General features: G+C 31.6%; 1 long non-coding RNA gene across 1 annotated transcript; it reads left to right on the forward strand.

The window, feature by feature from the left end:
• Positions 1–984: 984 nt before the first annotated feature.
• LOC107896761 (uncharacterized) lies at positions 985–2684 on the forward strand. The gene is made up of 2 exons (XR_001683879.2): positions 985–1734; positions 2020–2684. It is a non-coding gene; the product is annotated as an uncharacterized lncRNA (long non-coding RNA).
• Positions 2685–7935: the final 5251 nt, after the last annotated feature.

Genomic DNA, 7935 nt, shown 5'->3' on the forward strand with positions numbered 1-7935 from the left:
AAATTTTTCAAAACAACGATTTTGGTCTGTGAAAATAGAAAACCGGTTCAGGAGTCAGTTACGTACGAGGAAGGATTAGCACCCTCGACACGCCCAAAATTGGTACTTGATTAATTATTTAGTGTCTTAATGTCGAAAATTAAAGATTTGGACAGAGTTCAAAACGCGATCCTCTTTTTATTGGCTTTTAAAACATTTAGGTGGGTCAAATGTGTATTAAAGACCATCTCACCTTGAGGTAAAATATTACATCCAGTACGTTAGGACACAATATTTTTTACCCTCAAATGTGATATTGCCTTTAAAACGTGCGTTTTTAGCTTTAAAAGGATATTCGAATATTTAAAGCAGACAAAGAAAGCGAAACCCAGTACGTTAGCTCACGATCCTTTGAATTCTTTAAATACCAAACATTACATTGTTTAAAGTTTCAAATGAAATGGAATAAATAAATTAAATGTATTTATTTAAAAAAACTTGGTAACATAAGGAATAAAACACGCAGCAATAACATCTCATGAATAATCTAAATAGGGACATGCAAAGAAACAACTTAGAATACATGCAATAACAGCACATCATATATTATGAAAGTACCACCATTTATATCCCAGGGTTTATGAATAAGAAATCAATTTTAAAAGAAATCTCAAATAAATCACACAAATAAAATATAATAAGGTTTTTTAAAATAAAATAAAATAAATAATAGGAAAAAGAAAATTTAGAAATATAACTATATAAACTATAAGAAAATTTTAAATAGGTAATAGATGTAAGAATTTAAAAGAATAAACAAGGAAAAAAAAGAAATGATATATCATATAGTAATGTACAAATGAATTTTAAATAAATATCACAAAGTAAATAATTTGAATGAAAGCTTGAATTGTAGCAAAATAAAAAAATAAAGGGAAAGAAAAAATATACATGCATAAAAGATTAAACATAAATAATATAAAAAAAATAGAGGTATTTAAAACAAACAAAATATACAATCAAAATAGGATCCCAAAGAACCCAATTGTACATGAATCAACTAAAAAAAAGGAAAAACGTATAATAAATTTAAGAGGAAAAAAATATATATATAATAAATATAAAGAGAACATTTATATAGAATAATATGAAAGCAATAATCTATTTGACACAGAGCTGATTTTATCGTAAATTATATATGTATAATAACACATAAGAGCTATTTAAATGTAAACTCATACAAAATTTTAAAATAATAAAAAACTCCATTGAAACAAAAACAAAGTCTAGAGGATAGTTTTAAACAAATCGAATTATTAAAACAAAATCAAGGACTTGAACTAGACACGCACAAACAGGGAGAAACCAAAAATGCAAATTCCCCAAATCCCAAAGCGCTGCACATAGACGTGGACTAAATTGGAATAACACGCAAATTCTAAGGATGAATTTAAATAATCAAGGAAGCATAAACAGGGCCCAATTGACCATTGGCACAAAAGGGGAGGGACTCAACGCAAAAATTCCCCCTTTTGTATCAAAGTGTGTGGGACCAGCACCAAACGGTGCTCTTTCATTTGCCCATTAAAAGACAAAAGCCACTGAATTCATTTACTCTGCCATTTTTTAGAGAAAGAAAATAACACGCCCCCCCCCCCAAAATCTCTACTAGGATTTCAACCCGAAGCGCCGCAAATAGAGGGTCATCGGCTCTTCTATGCCATCGCCTCTGGCGCCGATCCACGGCGAACCCAGGTAAGCCCCGTTACTTCTGATATTTATTTTAAAAAACAATTTGCAAAGCAAAGAAAAAAAGACAAAAAGGGAAAAATGCGAAACTAGGAAGAATAAAAAAACAACCTTCTGAGTTTTTGATCTCTTTTATTGCTATCACTTGCGTATGTGTATTCTCTGCTGTAGTCTGTGAAAAAAATCGAAAAGAAAAAATCCCAAAAAAAAACCTCCCATTACAGTGTTTTCAATGGCTTTTTATAGCCTAGAAATAAAATGAAAATCTTCTACTGTTGTTTGCCCTTGCAGATATCTCGGAGGCGTGGGAGCGTGGCATGAAGTAGAGCACGATTCGGAAGGTTGGCGCGCGTCGTACTCTGCTTGGACTCGAAGCTTGCGGCGCCGATTTCCTTCTGCTGCTAGGGTGTTGGGTTGGCTCTATGTTTTGTGTATTGGGTTGAGAGATGTGGGTTAGGTTTTGGGTAATCTGTTGGGCTTTGGGTTTGTGTTGGGTTTTAATAGGTGTTTTTATATTTGGGTTTGTTTTAAATTTGGTCCTACACATTTCTAACTTCACTTTCTCCAAATGAGCACTTGTAAAACTTAAATCTATCGGGAGAGATTCAGCATAACCCACTTCCGATCTCCCTCCTCTACCGTTGGATAAGCTTCTATCTCAACTATGTTGTTCTTCACATCCTTCTCTACCTTCCCATCGTAGGGATCGTCAAGCCAACAAGTCCCCCTTTTTTTACAACTTTTGACTACTCTAGTTATTTGGTTTTGCAACTTTGGGTATTGGGGTTTTTGGTTAATTAGGGTGGTCTAGGTTCTACGTATGGCTTGTGGAAACATTGAGATGAATGGTGTTTGGGTGTTGATTCAAGTTTCCTTGGATGTTAGCTTTGGTTCAGTTTTGTTTTGCTTAAATGGGTGTTATGACATAAATCTACAATCACACATAATTTCTGTTATTTCAAGTTTGCTTAGAAATTAGCCGATGAAGACGAGTGTGGTGACAATATTTTTTTTTAAAGAGTTTTTATTTTATTAATTTTTTTAAAAAAGGGGTAAATTACAAAAATAGTCACTTATATTTGAAATATTACGTTTTAGTCACTTACGTTATCGTTTTATTACGAAGTGGTCACTCTACCGTTAAACTCTATTACCTCCCTAACGACAGTCTTACGTGACAGTCCAAATAGGTTTTAAATGCCAACTTAGATGTATAGTTATTGAGATGAAAATAAATTTTTAATTAAATAAAATTAATTTGGACTGCCATGTAGCACATCCAAGTTGACATTTAAAACCCATTTGGATTGTCACGTAGGACCACTAATAGGAAGAAACAGAGCTTAACGGTAGAGTAACCACTTAGTAACAAAACGATAACTTAAGTGACTAAAACGTAACATTTCAAATATAAGTAACTAAAATGTAATCTGAGATAAATAAAAATGACTATTTTTATTAATTTACCCTTTAAAAATACAATTATTTTTTTATTTTTTTAAAAAATTTAACCTAGAAAATCACATCATCAATGATGTGTTATAGCACATTAGCACAATCAATAGTAAACTGTTAGCCCAGATCAACAAAGTTGTTGATCGTTAGTTGACTGACAATCACATCAATTTTTCTATTAAATTTGGGTTAATTTGAAAAGAAGTTGCAACAATGTGAGTGACATCAAAGGAAAAATGCTTAAGGGTGAGACTGGAAAACCACTTTTTACAATTTTGCCATAATATAATGTCACGTAAGTATTTTTCTTTTCATATGTGGCATTATACTATTAATTGGAACCATAGTTGATTTGGTAAAAAAGACTTGATAATTTCTTTAAATATGAGATATGGCATTATATTGATTTATTTAGTTGTGCCTTCAGAGAAAATAACTTAGGATTAGTTTTACTACACAAGTTAACATATGTGAAACACCTAAAAAACTTCTAAAACATTTACAGATGTACCATTTAGCCAAATAAATCACTTTTTACTTGGGCTAAAATTTTTAAAATCTATTTTCTTTAGAAATTAAAGTCTTTTACATACTATTTGAAAATTTTATATAGATTTTTTAGTATTTTTTAAAGTTTTTTTAGTATTTTTTAAAGTTTTTTAAAAGAACTTTGTAGAGTTTTATTAGCATTTTTAAAAAAGTTTCAAAAAAATTATGTTTTTGACTTAAATGTTAAAAAAATATAGTAAAATAATTATAAAGAATCAATTAAGTCTTTAATAGAAAATTACACTTATCTTCCACATCATCATTTTCACATTAACCATCATGTCATTCTTTAAAGAACTGTTAAGAGCTTCAAACAAAATTTTTTGTATGATCAATGTATCCTTTATGCCAATTTTAAGGTCTATGAAAGTAAATTCTTTTAGAATTTGTGGTTTGTTTCTTCTAACAAAGTTATCTTTGATGTTCGAACTTAGGCTCTCTTTTTGGGAGTGTAATCTGCCTTACCACTACACCAACACTTGTTGATAAAGAGTACTTTTTTAAGTATAAAAAATGTATGATTAAATATACTATTAAAATTATAATCTATAGTTAAATTTAAATATAATAATTCTCAAAATTTATCTTTTCAATTTTGCTCAAACCTGCAATTAGTCATAATTTCCTTATTCAAACCCGATGTAAAGCAATTATATAGTACCTTAAACCTAATTAATCAAATCAAATATTGCTAATTCTTCATTTGTATATGTCAAAGCATTTAGCATTGCATCTTTACATAAAACATGTTAATCCATTTGCCTATATCATCCTTGTCATTCCTTTCAATAAAGCCCTCATTTTTTTAGAACACCACACCCATCGCATCACTAAACTAATATTTAGCTACACCTTCTAACACTTCAAAATAAGAAAATAAAGAATGAATTAGAAGAAACTAAATAGAAAATTCAATATTTGGTTTGGTGCAAATAATATTTACAACATAAGTCTTTATATAGACCTAAGATCCCACTATCCTTGTTTTTCTAAGCAATGCTGGGTATAAGTTTTTATATAAACTTATGACCCTTTAGCCTTTTGTACCTAAGTGATGTGAGATTCATTCCTTTACTAACAAAGTACTGAGTTCCTAAGACTACTCATAAGGGTTAAATTTTTTACCATATAAACATTAAAAAAATATATTTTCCAATAAGTTGGTATTAATATTCAAAAAATGTTTGATGAAGATAAAGATGAGAATCACAATGCTGAAATTGGTTGTAGCCAAAAGGTTGGGGTGTATTTGTGTCAAATTGAGGCAACTGAGGTTGAGATATGTAATGAAGGTCCAATATGAAGTAATATAATGAGAAATATATATATATATAAACTTTAAGGAGTTTGAAGAAATGCAATTAAACCAAATTTAGAAAATATAAATCTCGGAGGTAATCACAATTTCAAAAGGAAGTGAGTATATCAAACGTAGACGTGGATCGAGTTGATAGTGACTCTTCATTAAGAAATGATATCTTGAAAGAGCCTAAAGAAGGTTGAGTGTAACACCCTTAACCCGTATCTATCGTCGGAATAGGGTTACGGAGCATTACTAGACTTATTTCACAAACAAACATACATTTCTCATACAATTATCAATCCAAATATAAATCAATCATAATCATTCATATCATCCTAATACGAGCCTATAAGGCCCAAAACATGTTTAGAAGTGGTTCGGGACTAAACCGATAATTCAAAAAAATTTTGAAACACTTAGAAAATTTTACAATTTACAGGGGACACACGCCTATGTGGCCCGGCCGTGTGAGACACGCCCGTGTCATAGGCCATGTGGACATTCGAAATGGGATCACATGGCCGTGTCCCAGTTCATGTCTGACCCCGTGTAACTCTTTGACTTGGGTCACATGGTCAACCACACGCTCGTGTGACCTGTCTGTGTACCCGTCGAAATGGTCACACACACCCGTGTGGCAAGCCATGTGCTAGGCTGTGCCAAACCTGTAGGGTATATTCACTTATGCCACACGGCCAAACCACACGCCCGTGTGCTGGGCCGTATGGAGCATACTGACTTGATTTCTAATTAAACACCAAGGGACACACAGCTGTGTCACCTGACCGTGTGTCACACACGGATGAGACACACGCCCGTGTCTCTGCACGTGTGGACAAAAATAGGCTATTTACCAAGCCATCATTCTCACCCAAATTTGCATTTACCTATAGAATCCGAATGGCACATAACATGACATAAATAGACTTTCAAACCAATCTCAACCAAGCCTAATTCATGTTATTTCCATACCATCAACCACAAGACACATATGTATCAAATAAGCCATTCCATTTCATACCAAATTAACATTCTCAAATCATCAATATGGTCATTTTCAATTATGCATCACTTTACCTAAAACCACAAGCATACCAATCTCAAATTCAAACCATTTGATACTCCAAATACCAATTCATAATAAACATCATATAACCAATACCAACCACATAACAAAAGATCATTTGCACCTATATATATATCATCAAGCTTACCAAAATAAGCCAATTTACATGGCTATACACAAAACCAAGCATTCATCCATTTCAAACCAAATCAAATGGCAAAATCCATTACTAACATATATACCAAAATGACCATAACTCCTATACATGCCATATAACCAAATATATAAGTTCAAAAGTACCAAAGTGATAGCTTGATAGTATGATGAGATCTCCGATGACTCTCAAATTCGAGCTAGCTTCGATAATAACTATAAAACACGGAAAAGTAAACAAAGTAAGTTATAAAACTTAATAAACTTGTATGAATTAATAAGCAAAACTCACCATTCATTCACTATTAAAATAATATGAATATAATATACTACAAAACCATTTAATTATAAGGTTAACACATATTCAATCACATAATTTACTATGAACTCAAAACTTCCATAGATTCAATGCTCATATAGTTTCCGTACATACCTGTATTGATACATATCTATTTTTCACTGTTTCATATCTTCGATATACCCGTTGAACCATTTGGAATAATATTGGATACTCAGGAATCATGCAGTCTAAGTGCCAATACATAGCCGAAGCTATCTCAATCTCATATCTCATATATTGCTCACTCTTGAGCTATCAACGGGTCTACTCACACAAGCTGACGGTCATAATGTAGCTACACGGTGTTGCTCATGCAAGCTAATGAGAATCTGCAACACATGTTGGATAACTCAGCCACCGGTAGGACGTACGGATCAACACTCAAATCACATAACCCCTAATGACATGTCATTTATATCTTAATCTATTCCTAAGGTTCAACCGAGATTTCACATTGCTGAATCTTCGTCGAACATATCTATAAGGTCGTATTCACAATTAAAATCAATAATAAAGTATTTAAAACACAATTATAATAATTCTTATTAACATACGAACTTACCTCGATCGCAAAAACGATGAAATGGATCTACTAGTCCAAAACTTTGTTTTTCCCCCGATCTAGATCCAAACTTCGCTTTTCTTGATCTATATGTAATAAAATTTAGCTTATTTAGTTATAAATCTATTCAATTTAGCCCAAAATGCATATTATGGCAACTTTACACTTTTGCCCCAATATTTCAACATTTTTACAATTTAGTCCCTAGCTCATAAAAGTACAAATTCATGCAATTAGGTCCCTACCTATGCTAGTTGAATTTCTCTTCTTACCATAGCAGCCCATATTTTTCATTTAATTTACATTTCTACCACATATTTACACATTTCTCAATTTAATCCCTAATTGACAATTTTACCAAAAATCACTTTACAAATGTTGTTTATCTAACAATAACCATACATTTTCTATCATCAAACATCAAAATACACAGGCATTCATCAATATAAAAACCCTAAACCTTTAAATATTTTGCAAATTAGTCCCTGGTCTAGCTGAATTAAGTTACAACGACTCCGAAAACATAGAAATCATTAAAAACAGAGTAAAAAATCACTTATATGCATAAAAAGAACTTGGTCAAACCTTGAAGCTCTATCTATGGTGTTTTTCTTAGCTTAGTTTTGGTTAGGTGAAGAAGATGGACAAAAAAATGGTTTTATTATACTTATTTAATCTTTATTCATCAATTTACAATTATAACCTTTAATTAAAACATTAAAATTCACTTAAATGATGTCCATCTTTGTCCACCAACATTAACAACGGTCTAATTTCAA

The sequence above is a fragment of the Gossypium hirsutum genome, chromosome A10 (genome assembly GCF_007990345.1).
Source record: "Gossypium hirsutum isolate 1008001.06 chromosome A10, Gossypium_hirsutum_v2.1, whole genome shotgun sequence".
Taxonomy (NCBI): Eukaryota; Viridiplantae; Streptophyta; class Magnoliopsida; order Malvales; family Malvaceae; genus Gossypium; species Gossypium hirsutum.